We start from the raw sequence: 13,826 nt of genomic DNA, 5'->3' as shown, positions 1-13,826 counted from the left end.
CTCTCACTGGTGTGACTGTGAAAAAATAGGAAAATAAAGTAAGAATGTGGGGTTTAAACTTCAAATGAGCAATAAATATACTCCTATTATATTTATGAGTTCACATTCTTTGTTGTTGTTATTTGTTTTTTTGTTATTGTTAATCCTCACCTGAGGATATTTTTCCATTCATTTTTTAGAGAGAGGAAGGGAGGGAGAGAGAGAGAAAAAAACATCCATGTGTCTTCAATTGGTTGCCTCCCACAGGACCCCAACTGGGACTAAGGATCATACCTGCAACCCAGGTACATACCCTTGACTGGGAATCGAACTCACGTTCCTTCTCTCTGTAGGCCGTGGCTCTAACCGCTGAGCAAAACAGGCCAGGGCTGAGATCAAATACTTTTGAGAAAACAAAACCTCAATAATTTATATGCATATGGTAATTATTCAAAAAGAAACTTTAGTACTCAAAATGTCTATGTATTTATTGTGAAAAAAAATTGGGTTTTGTTAACTGTAATCCATTTATGTAAAAATAAAAACTGCATGTAAATGAAAGCAAGTATTTGGTTAAAAATAAAATTAACACACATTCATGTTTCTAAATATCTGGATCACATATTACATTGACCAATAACAGTGACTGGAATTTAATCTTTTCTTCGGCATGTTTAGATGTTACACACACGACTAACGTCTGGTCTTAATTACATTACAACGTATTGAGTCTGGTTTTTGGAGTTAATCTATCTAGCTTAACTTAGAAATCCTGGCTCACAGTGTTTTCTCTGTGTAAACTTGGGAAATCATTTGACCTCTCTAATCCTATTTCCATATCTAGAAAATGGGAATAACAAAATTCTTACCTTACTGAGTTTTAGGAGATATAGTTGAAATAATCCATGTACCATGTTTAGCAAATTCTTGACAAAATGTTAACTGTTACTATTAGCAGAACATTAATTATCATTATTTTTATTATTGAATATTAAATATATTTGAAAATAAGGAAAACAGATAAGCTCTAGAGTGTCTGATGTTAATAAATTACATTTGTAGTATTGATTATACATGTATATCTAAAGAAAACTTCTAATATTTATAATATTAGGTATCACAAAACAATTGCACAACTATGAAGTCTCTGGAAATTTCTGGCTCATTTTAGCCCATGTACTATGGTCCTAAACATATTTATTTACCTCACAGGTATCTAATAAAATTCCATCAAACTTTATAAGCATTTTCTGAAAATTTCTTATAAAGAAATTACAAAGCATTATTATTATATGAAGAGGCAAATTCATGATGACTATTATAAAGTTAAATTGGTAGACTTACACAGAATCATTTAGAATTCTGGAATAACCTTCGTGGGGGAAAAGTCATAGGCTCTGATAGTCTACATGGTATAGAGTTACCTGCAGGGAAATATATGTATTATATCATGAATCTTTTATAAACCTGAAGGTTGTAGTCAAATTACCGAAAACAATTTTATGACAATAATAAACATATTATCTGTTGATCCAGAGGGATGATCTCAACTTTCCATTTCTTGGCCGAGGAGGATTAACATAATTAAGATGAATGCACTTCTTCTTCCCCATGCATTCCTCCACTGTAGACATGTCTAAAGCTTTATGAAAAATCATGAGACAGAGGCAACTGTTTCATTTTTCCTGAGGTTATGAGGGGTGGGAGTGGAAAGAAGACTTGCTAGTGATCATCATTCATATAATTTCTTTTAAGTAAGGAAAGAGCTGGAAGAGTGTTACCCTGGCCCATCCCAAAGCCTGTAAATCCCAGGTCTAAGCCAGTGGTTTCCAAACTTTGCTGCACAATGAAATCACCTGGATTTAAGAAAAGAAAAATCCCATTGAGCAGATTGCACCCAGAGGAACTCTATCAAAATGCTGCGGGAGCGAGCAAGCCATCAATCAGTATTTTTAAAAGACGCTCCAGTGGATTTTTCTGTGTCCATGATGAGGAGTCAACTGGTTTAAATGTGAGCTTGGAGCCCTCAACTCTAGACACCACTCCTCTGTTCCTACGTATAGCATCAGTTTGCAAACTTAAAATTTCTTCATTAAAACAAACATTTAGGTAAGATCATTTGGAGTTGTCTCATTTCTACAAAATTTGGCTATTCTATGAAATGATATATAAGTGGGAAACACATGCAAATAATACTAGTATCTGGAACGATTTCAAATTTTCTGAGAAACACATCAGGGATGCTGAAGAAGAAGTGGGGTGCTAGCCCTTGTGGAACTGACGAGAGAATTAGAATATTTAATGTATAGCTTATTAGGTAGTGGGAACTTTGTTCCCAAATATAAACAAGAAAACTATTTTCCTACATAGATTATTTTTAAGTAAAATTATTTGTTTTAAATGTCAGCGTCCCTCCAGGATTTTGATAAATGATTCCTATCTGACCACAGCGTGAGAGATTGTTAGTCATCAGAGAGGTCTGACCAAACATGCTTCTCTTTATTTCCAGAGACTGATAAGGAATTCGCAAATGTTTCTTGATAGTGCAATCAAAATTGTTTTAGGTAAATATGGAAATTTTATTTTTCTCAAGATGATCTTAGACTATCTAATACTACCCAATTTGTTTGCTTTATGTAATTATTTTTGTTTGTTTTCTGTGATGGGTTTGTTTTTTTTTTTAATTTATATAGCAAGACTAACTTTTTTTTTTTTAGCTTTAAAATCTGTATGACGAAGTTACATCCATTTTACCTGAAAAAATAGTTAAGACATGAAAAGTTGTAAAAAAATGAAGTATTTCAAGCAAGTGAAAGAAAGACATTAGAAAACATTCAACATTGCAAGCTTGGTAATTAGGTGGAGATGCCTCCAAAAAAGTAGGGACTCGCCACTGGAGTTCTGCAGTATGGAAGTCAGGACAACACTGTTTCCCACGTCTTAGTAAAAGAAGGAAAGTCCAACTACTCGAAGTTGAAAGCCAATTTTAAAGCTTTTCCCAATATTTCAAATGTTGATTTTGCCTAGCATAGCATTAGTGCAGCAGGATAGTAAGGTCAATTACCGCTTGTGATCCAACTGAAGTTTGCAACTTCTATTGTAAAATAATCATAGAAGGATGGGGCATAGATACTTTATTTGCATTTTATTGTTTATCTGAAGCTCTTTGCATAGTTATTCAAATAGATTCTCTTTTATATGCTGAACTGTGCATGAAGGCAAGATATTTTTCCTACTGGTGACACAATATACAATGCTTATCAAGATAAAAGAGAGGAGGACAGTTGTGTTTTTCTATGATTTTTATGATTCTGCCCACAGGAAAGAAATGGGTTTTGTAAACCTATGCAGTTTTAGAAAGGCAGGCTATTGGTATACTTACTTAAAATTAACTTTCAGTCAGTTGTGGTGAAAGGAATGGGAATTTGGGCAAAATGGGAAATTGAGTTATAAAACCAATAATTAAGTTTTTCTCTTTCTTTAGCTTTCATCAAGTTTTGAAAGGCAGTTAAACTATTGTCATGTCCACACTACCTGGGCCATAGGTTTGTAAAAGGTCTGAGCTGGTAGGAGATCACATGCACAGCACAAGGCCAATGTAGAGCAAAGTAGCTTTATTGTATGTGCGTGGGTGCAGGTGGGCTGAGCCCAAAAGGGTTTGTCATTGAATAACAGTTGGGGTGTAGGTTATATACTCTACTTTTAGCTTCTGGCAGTTCCTGCTGATGTACTCTGCCTGGCCCATTGTCCAATTTGAGTTGGACTGATCTGGTATCTCGTCCTGTATCTGCTGGGTGATTTATTGTCTTGCAGATAATCCAGATAGTCCATACTCAACAAATGGCCGCCCAAAGGTCATGCAAGCAACACAATTTTTCATAGTTTACGCCTCTTGCAAGCTTTTACCTATACCCCTTAAAACATTACTAACCCTTTCAGTTTGGATTATGGTTATAAGCACCAGGCTATCATTTGCACTCACATTCACTTGATTCAATGAGCTTATTTCGTGTGTGTGTGTGTGTTATGCGTGTGGTTTCATCAATATACATCTGCGTCAACAACTAACTGGTTTTTTCCTATTTCACCTTGACTTTTTTTTTCTTTTTTTACTTAGATTCTATACATTTGTGTAATCAGCTGAGTTTTAGTAAATACTGTTAACTCTGAGTAATTGAAATATTTTTTATATATCTTTAAACACCTGGTATCCTGATTATATCATGGGTTTAGGGGCTACTGATGGAGACTAGATGTTTCATTTCGGTTTCCCTACAGAAAGACTTCTGCTGATCGTAACAAACATTAGATGTGGTAGTAATAAAGGACCTTGGCTGCCACACCCTGGTTGCTCCCTCCTGGAAAAGCAATTTTGGGTGGGGATAGACTAAAAAAATTTGCTCCTTCAGCTTGCTTGGGAAAAAGAGGCTAGCCAGGGTTGTCATGTACACTGTGGAGGAAGATATGGTCACGGCTACACCTTCCTGGGCTGCCACCATTTCTGTTTCTGAGGACAGAGACTGGTAAACCAAAGGAAAGGTGTGTTCTATACCCCAGAGTGTATTGTTGCGCCCTTGGTGCGTTCAAGGGGAGGAAAGAAACGGTGTGTTATTTTAGCAGACAATATACTGCTTTCTCTCTCTACCTCTTTTTCTCAAAAGCAGCACTTTGAAGCAGGTATTTTAGCTCTGTTTGGCTGGTGATGAAACAAGTTCAAAAAGTTTGAGGGGTTTTCTTAAAGTCACAGTTAGCAAGAGGTCCCACCTGCACTGTAAACACAATGGGTCTCACTCCACGATCTATGCAACTGTCTTGTCTGCCACTGCGCTGGATGGGATTTAAGAAACCCCCAGTTCACATTCATAGCCTGAGGCAGGGCCTAAGCTGGTTTTCTTCCTTTCTTTCTGGACTCCATGGTTTGCTCTGGAAATCTACATATTTGGGTATAGATCCTTCTTTCAAGTTTTCTGAAGCTGTTTTTGAATTTTCTACATATTTTATCATTAACTCTCCTATAATCACAGGGCTCTGTGGCCTAGCAAAATGCGTGGCATTTAAATTACCCTCAGCAAAGTCTTTTTGGATGTTTACAATGAGGTGTACCTTTCTCCCATAAGTCTCTACCCATTATTGTACAAATACTGAGGGGTCTCTAGTCACAGAGCTTAGTTAGTGGAAATAATAGCAACCAGGTAACCTTTTAAGATCTTTACATATGTTAATGTATTTAATTCCAAGAGCAACTGACAAAACAGAATCTATCATTCCCATTTAACAAAGGAGAAAACAAGGCAAAATGTAGCTATCAGTTAGCTCAAGGTCACGTCACTATCCCTAGTAATTGGTAGAACTGGGATTTGAAAGTAAAACCAAAATAGTTTCCTACCTTCTTGAGATACAAACATCACTAACCTCTGTCTCTAGCCACGCTCAAGTATTCGGAGGATGCCTGCCTTGCTCAGACTTGTTATAGTTTGACTAAGAATAGAAAAGACTTGGCATATCTCGGAATCCCATGAAGGTAACAATTTCACACATCTACTTCTGAAATGAAAACAGGGACTACTCTCACCTTTTGCCATCAGATTTTGAAAAGTCAAAATGAGAAAGAATGTTGCAAACTTGATAACCAAAGGTTTGGGTTTTGGGGAACAGAATTGCAGGAGAGTTAGAAAACAGAAAAAATGCAAATCAGTACATAATATGCCTTATATTATCAGAAGTTATATGAATACACATGATAACCGTTATAATTTTATTGTCAAAGCTGGAGAAACTACCAAGTGAGTCAAGTTTATTTCAATAACTTTTTGAATCATGTTTCTTTGGTCTCAATAGTGTTTATGTATTAATTTATTCAGCCACAATAATTGTGAAGTGGTTAGCTTTAAAGCATTGCTATTTATACATATGCATACATATCCCTACCTGTCTGAAATATATCAACATCAAAAGATAGTAATGCAGTCTATTTTATTTTAAATGGAGTGAGCTATTTGAAAATCCAGTAACAGACAAATGAACAAAATCTCAGAGATGCCAGTCATCTTCTTATCTGATGTTCAAATAATCTGAAACCTGGTGAGAAGGGTCAGAAAAGGCCTGCTGTGGTTGAGTTTGATGTGAATATTTACATCCATGTTGTAAACCTCTAAAATTATACAGTGCCTAAAAGCAATGTTGACCCAAACTTAGCCATGTTGTTCTGCTCTACTCCTATGGCTGACATTTCAAGATGAGCAAACCCTCGGTAATACCATTACCCAACACCCCACACAGTGCTAAACCTACAAGCGTAATTAGACATGTATACAGATGAGATTAAAATAAAGAAATCAAAATATACTGTGCCCTGGAGCACTACCAAACAAGCAAACTATTTATTCATGCAGCAGTTACAGTTGTTAAATCCAGGCAGTTTACACTTGTGCTGAGTAACACCCACCTCCTATCACCTAGGGGCCAACACACAGAATTCATGATGGCCAAGACACTCCAGGTGGGCTCTAAGAGCAGATAAATGGTATGTAGTTTAGAGAGTAGGGGATGTGATTTAGAGTTTATGGGATTAAGAGACCTTGCAGGTTACATGCTGCAAGGTCAAAGGAAGCTTTAGAAGCTAAAAAGAAAAACCTTGAATTTGAACCTGTGCTTGACTGGAAGCCACTGAACTGAAAGCAAAGTAGATGAATCCTCAGACCATATAATGTACAAGTTATAAGGCTTGAAAAGCCACAATGGAGTTAGGAAATACTAACCAGATCAGAAGAAAATATACCAAAAGCATTAATACATTAAAAACCCATCAATATCTTTTCCTAAACACATATATCTGAACTGACCAAGCTAAATTGAAACTACCAGAAAACATCTAGCAAGAAGATAGTATTCAAATTCAATTCAAATAAATAAAATCATCATAATGTTATTTTCAAGTTGTTCCATGTTATTTAAAGCTCATTTGTCTGCTTAATTTCATGTGTTCTTCAAAAAATTACTGTTAAAAATATAAAAAGCAAGGCTGATATGCCAAATGGATAACCTGAATTTCAAAGAATTTAATTGTCTGTCAATGTCAAGGAATCAGTAAATGATGGAACCAGGGCTAATACTTCTACATCTGAGTGCTTCTCTTTCCTCTACTTTGGTTATTCTTATTCTCATTAAAAGGGAAGGTATTAAGTTTATATGGAGTAACATATAATGATAGTTAAAATTTAGTGGTCAAAATAGAAATACTATGAAACAAGTTTGAAATGTATTTATTTAACCTCAATGGCAGCTACATGGTGATTCATTTAGACAAAATGATTATGTACCTGCCATGTGCAAGGCACTTTTTATTTAGCCTATGTGCAATTCTGGGTAAATATAAGGAAAGAAAGACCCCTTGCAACAGCTTCATGGCTATGGTTCACGCACAGAGAAACTTTGCACTGCTACAATAGAAAATTAAATCTTTACAGCAAGAAAGAAAGAAACGTGTGATATTTTTAGTTTTGAAAAAGGCAAAAGCATGTAATTGAATGTATGTCTCTAGTAACTTATTTTGGTTTTTATAATTAACTCATTGAATGTATGAAAGCAGTAGATACAAAACCTCTTCAACCCTATTCCCAAACACACTGCCCAAACAGGTCACAAGGTCTGCTGCTGCTTTTGGGAGCAGAAAACAGCAGTAGAGTGAGGATTATATAAGCACATGTTTAGTCTATTTAACTCAGCATACATACATAAATGAATGATAAGTCATGAAGATATGCATTTTAAGAATATTAAGTTTAAGAAAACAGGCTAATTGCTGAATGTGATGTTGCCTTGCACTAAGGCCATACAGATCTCTTGCCAAAGGAAAGAAGTAGCTATGAGGCTAGGGAAATACATGAGCTGGTTACTTGATTTATTTGGAAAAAGATGGGAAAGAGAAATATACAGATATTATGGCAATGGCCCTATTTTCAGTAGTCAGAATAGTATTTTGGAATAATGAATTTATAATTATGTATTTGTTTCCCAATAAAAAATGTGAGTAGTTAATTGAATATAAATATGATGCTTTTATACAACCAGAAATTAAGATGTGACCCTCAATTGCTGATGTCATTTGGATTATGTGTCCCTGTAAGGTGTGTAGGCCACTGTGGTCGTGAGACTCCAGATGGGGTCATGCATTTTCTCAGGTCAATGAAGAGCTACATGAGGAATGGCACAGCGCAGCATCTGGGAAACTTCTGTGACATTGAAAAGAGACATTACATCAGCAGAATGAAAGTGATTAAGAGGCTCAGCACTGTGGAATGGTCCTCATGCATTAAGTTAAGACTTATTGCTAGAGTATCAGTCCCTGGCTTGAGGGTCATGTGACTCTCAATCACTCAACACACTTGTTCTGAATCTGCAAGGCGCTAGGCACTCTCCCAGGTTTGAAATAAAAATATGAGTTAAATGAAACTTCTACTACCTATCTCTGAGGCAACAATAATTGAGAGACAAACAACATAAAATATTGTATAACTGGGTAATAAAAACTAGAGAAGGTTTTCTGACTTCTTGATGGAATAAAGCCGTGCAGAAATCTTTCCACTACTTTAACAACAGTAATGAAAAATAATTTAAAACATATATTTAGATGAGACAAAATGTAAATTAGCACATAAACATATACATATATTAGCCACAGCAATTAGATATGAAGAAAAAATAAAGGGGATCCAAACTGGAAAGGAGGAAGTAAAACTGTCATTATTTGCAGATGACATGATATTGTACATAGAAAACCCTAAAGACTCCATCAAAAATCTACGAGACTTAATAAATGAATTTGGGAAAGTAGCAGGATACAGAATTAACGTCAAAAATCAATGGCATTCTCATACACCAATGATGAAATCACAGAAAGAGAAACTAAAAAGATAATCCCATTTACCATCACAGCAAAAAAATTGATACCTAGGAATAAACTTAACCAAAGAAATAAAGAACCTCTTCACAGAAAACTACAGGTCATTTAAAAAAGAAATAGAAGAAGATATAAAAAAGTGAAACCACATACCCTGTTCATGGATTGGAAGAATTAACATTATTAAAATGTCCATACTACCCAAAGCAATCTATAGATTCAATGCAATCCCCATCAAAATAACAACGACATACTTCACAGAACTAGAACAAACACTCCGAAAGTTTTTATGGAACCAAAAAAGACCCCAGATAGCCACAGAACTCTTGAAAAAGAAGAACAAAGTAGAAGGGATCACATTACCAGATTTTAGGTTACACTACAAAACCACTGTAATCAAAACAGCCTGGTACTGGCACAAGAACAGGCAGATAGATCAATGGAACAGAATAGAGAACCCAGAAATTGACCCAAGACAATATGCTCAATTAATATTTGACAAAGTTAGCAAGAGCACACAGTGGAGTCAAGAGAGTCTCTTCAATAAATGGTGTCAGAAAAATTGTACAGCTACTTGCAAAAAATGAAGCTAGAACATAAATTTACATCATACATGAGAATAAACTCAAAATAGATAAAAGACTTAAATATAACTCATGAATCCATAAAAATTCTAGAAGAAAATGTAGGCAACAAAATCTCAGACATCACACGCAGCAGAATTTTTACTGATACATCACCTAAGGCAACAGAAACAAAGGAAAAAAATGAACACATGGGACTATATCAAACTAAAAAGCTTCTGCACAGCAAAAGAAACAACCATCAAAATAAAAAGGGATCCCACTATATGGGACCATAATCGCTAATGATGCATCAGATAAGAGGTTATTTCCAAAATATATAGAGTGCTCATACAACTCAACAAAAGGAAGACAAAGAACCCAATTAAAAAATGAGCAGAGGATCTAAATAGACATCTCTCCAAACAGGACATACAAATGGCCAAGAGATATATGAAGAAATGCTCAACATCACTAATCTCAGAGAGATGCAAATTAAGACAACTATGAGGTATCACCTCACACCTTCAGAAAGGCCACCATTAACAAATTATCAAATAACAAGTGTTGGTGAGGGTGTGGAGAAAAGGGGACTCTAGTGCACTGCTGGTGGGAATGCAGACTGGTGCAGCCACTGTGAAAAACACTATAACGTTACCTCAAAAAGTTCAAAATGGAACGGCCATTTGACCCAGTGATCCAACTTCTAGGAATATACCCTAAGAAACCTGAAACACCAATCAGAAAGAATATATGCACCCCTATGTTCATAGCAGCACTATTTACAATAGCTAAGATCTGGAAACAGCCCAAGTGTCCATCAGTAGATAAGTGGATTAAAAAGTTGTGGTGCATGTGCACAATGGAATACAATGCAGCTGTAAGAAAGAAAGATCTCTAATCCTTTGAGATGGCATGGAAGAACCTGGAGAGTATTATGCTAAGTGAAACAAGCCAAGCAGAGAAAGACAAATATCACATGATCTCACTTATTTGTGGAATATAATGAACTAAATAAACTGTTGAACAAAATAACCCAGAGACGTGGAAGTGGGGTACAGACTGACAAGCCTCAGAGGAGGGGGATTGATGGGGGAGATAAACCACGGAATTTACATGCATATATGCATGACCAATGAACCTAGACAACAAAGCTTGGGATGGGGTGGGAGTGAAGGGAGGATGATGTCAATGTGGGAAAAATGAGAAACATCTGTAACAAAAACAAATTAATAAATAGGAAAAGAAAAAAAAACATATACATATAATTTTTATAACTCAGAATGCAATGTTTATTAGCAAAAAGATGTTTTGTCATATAGTTTTCCAGAGGTATATTCAAGTCGTGGAAGAAGATGCATACAAAACAACAACAATAATAAAAAAGACATTGTAGACTGGCCAGTGTGGCTCAGGAGTAGCATCAACCCATACACCAAGAGCTCTCTGGTTCAATTCCTGGTCAGGGCACATGCCCAGGTTGTGGGCCAAATCCCCAGTGGGGGGCATGCAGGAGGCAGCCAAGGGGCGTTCTTTCTCATCCATGTTTCTATGTCTCTCTCCCTCTCCCTTCCTCGCTCTCTCAAATCAATTAAAAAAAGACATTGTAATATTAATTATAAATTGAGGAGGGTGGTGTACGTTTTTCCCCAAAAATAACTTTTTTTGTTCAGCATTTGTTTTAAAGATAATTACGTCTTCTTGTTTTGAGGTGTCGTAATAGAAGCTGTGCCAGCCTTTACATCTACGTTGGGCTCAGTAAATACTGGGAGAAATAAAATGTATTCACTGCTCCCCTCAGAGAACTGGTGATGAGAGGCGAGTGTAAAGGAGCTTTGGATGCCAAATACACAGGAGTCTGCGTCGGCAGGTGCTAATGGTGGCGATCACAGGAGAGGGTCCCAGTGGTGAATGCTAAGTCACAGGATTGAGTGCAGTGCTCTGATCAGTAAGGGGCCGTTACTCAGTCTTTTAAACTGGAGGGAAACATATTTTGTGTTGAAAAATGACTCTGAAAGTCATAATTAAAAAAAAAAAAATTAGTGGAAGAAAAGCATATTGGAGAGAGTGACTTTAATCAACGTGAGAGATGACCAAAGCCTAATTCGGGGCAGTGGCTGGGAGTGTGGTTGCAGATTACAGAGACATGGAGGGCCAGAGTCAGCTGTGAGCAACTGCTCACGGCCAGAATAAAGTCTGAGGTTTTGGGTACTGATTTAACAGCAACGTTTAATGATGATTAGAAAAATAAATAAATAACTGAGAAAAAGATTAGAATGAGATATGGGGCAAAAATATATAATTTATATTGAAAAATGCATTTGTAAGTTTATTCACAGTTCACAACAGTATGCTTAAAAGTGTTTATTAAATAGAACAAAATGCAGAGAAAAAATATTTCCCAAAGAAATTGTTGAGAGCTAACATATATTGAGCATTTAATATTGTTATAAGTATTTTCCAAGTATCAATTGACAGATTTAACAATGCTTGAAGTGAGTACTATTTATGCCCATTTTACAGTAAGAGAAGAGGAAAGATAGAGAAATGAAATCATTTTCTCTGGGTTTCTCATGTAGTGATAGGAATTAGTCCCACATGGTTTGGCTTCAAACTCTGAAGTCATCCAGGACTCTACATCTTCATGATAAAGATGCTAATCAGATTTACAGGCTGGCCCACAACAGTCGGCTTTATTATATTTTTACTTAACTGTAGAAACACTGATACTATCTTGAGGTTGAGCACTGGAATGAGGAAATTTTTCATTACAGACAAAGAAAAATATCACTTTCCCTTGTCTAGGCCTACTTTAAACATGGTCACGACTGCATCTCACATATTTTTGCAGAATACTGTTCCTTAAAAAAAAAAAACCATTCTCATTATGTCTTTGCTTCACCAAATAAGATATGGGTAAATAGCCCTTCATTGTTTTTCTCTCATCAGGTCCAATTCCTTCTACTTGATTTCAAATTTTTCTTTAATCTTGCTCTGTTATTTATAACCAGTGATACCTCTTAGGTTGAACATCTGGAAGGTACTGCTATTTGATGCATCCTCGTCTTGTTTACTAATCAGCTCCTCCTACCTCCCTGTCTCACAGGAGTCCACCTGTCTGAGCTCTCTGCTCAGTCCCTTGGGGCCTGCCTGCCGCCCCAGCCGATCACAGAAGCATTCATCCATGCTCTGAAATTACTTTTCTCCCTCCACACCGTTTTACTACCTCCTTCACTGCGCCCCATCCGTCCTTCAGAGCACCTGATCCTGGCTATCCTTTTAAGACAAAAAACAAATTGAATTAATTTGCATATCAAGGATTCTAAAATGTTTATAGAGTCTCTACTGAGTGCCAGAGACTGTCAAGTCCCAAAGGACATAATGCAAAGGTTTCCATTTGGCTTCTGCCCTCCAAGAGTACTTGATCTCGTGGAAGAGACACACACCGGTGGTCTGACACAGCCCAGTAGGATAACCACGGCACCAGCAGCGTAACACACACGGGGGGGGGGGGGGGGCAGCATTCTGGCTCCTGGGCGGCGGTGGAGACCTGGAGGAAGCCGTGAGGGAGTGTGAGAATGAAGAGCAGAGGTAGAAAAGCACGGAAGTGTATATTCTATTGCCCTGATCCAGAAATAAAGAGTAATTAATTCACATTTCCACCACGACCCTTTTTAGGTTAGAATTGCTAATAGCTCTATATTGCCTTTCCACTGAGACTCAGCTTCTCCTTTCTGACTGTAGATTTCCTGTAATTCATCTATGTCTTTTTTTAAAATTGAAAGGGGGAGAGTGAGAGAGAGAGAGAGAAACATAGATCGGTTGCCTCCTGCACACTGGCCAGGGTTATTTATGCCTTTTTTTTTTATCCTCACCCGAGGACATTTTCCCCTTGTTTTTTCAGATAGAGTGGGAGGAAGAGAAAGAGAGAGAAACATCGACATGAAAGGGACACATTGAGTGGTTGCCACCTGCATGACCCAACCAGGGCCGGGGACAAACTGCAACAGAGGTACATACCCTTAGAGGGAACTGAACCCGGGTCTCTCTGGACCGCAGGCCGATGCTCTAACCACCGAGCGACACCGGCCAGGGCTATTTATACCTTTTATATACAATATTATTTGGTGTTTGCTGGCTTTGTTTTGTGAATAGATCAGCAGATCTATTGCTCCTTGTTCTGCGGACTGCATGCTACAACTAACCTAACAGGTAGTCCTTTACCAGGAGAGGAACCATGGAAACAGCAGCAGTATGTGCATTGTGCATTTACTTCTGCCCATTTCTCAGGTAAAGCTAAGCAGGTCTGTTTGTAGCATCAGGTTCCTGTTGTTTGTGTGAAGCTGGGTTCTGGTGAATACACCTGGAGCTTGGGGTGCAACCTG

This window comes from Molossus molossus, unplaced genomic scaffold, assembly GCF_014108415.1.
Source record: "Molossus molossus isolate mMolMol1 unplaced genomic scaffold, mMolMol1.p scaffold_m16_p_8, whole genome shotgun sequence".
Lineage (NCBI taxonomy): Eukaryota > Metazoa > Chordata > Mammalia > Chiroptera > Molossidae > Molossus > Molossus molossus.
The sequence above is the reverse complement of the archived record's forward strand: the minus strand, read 5'-3'. Positions refer to the sequence as shown.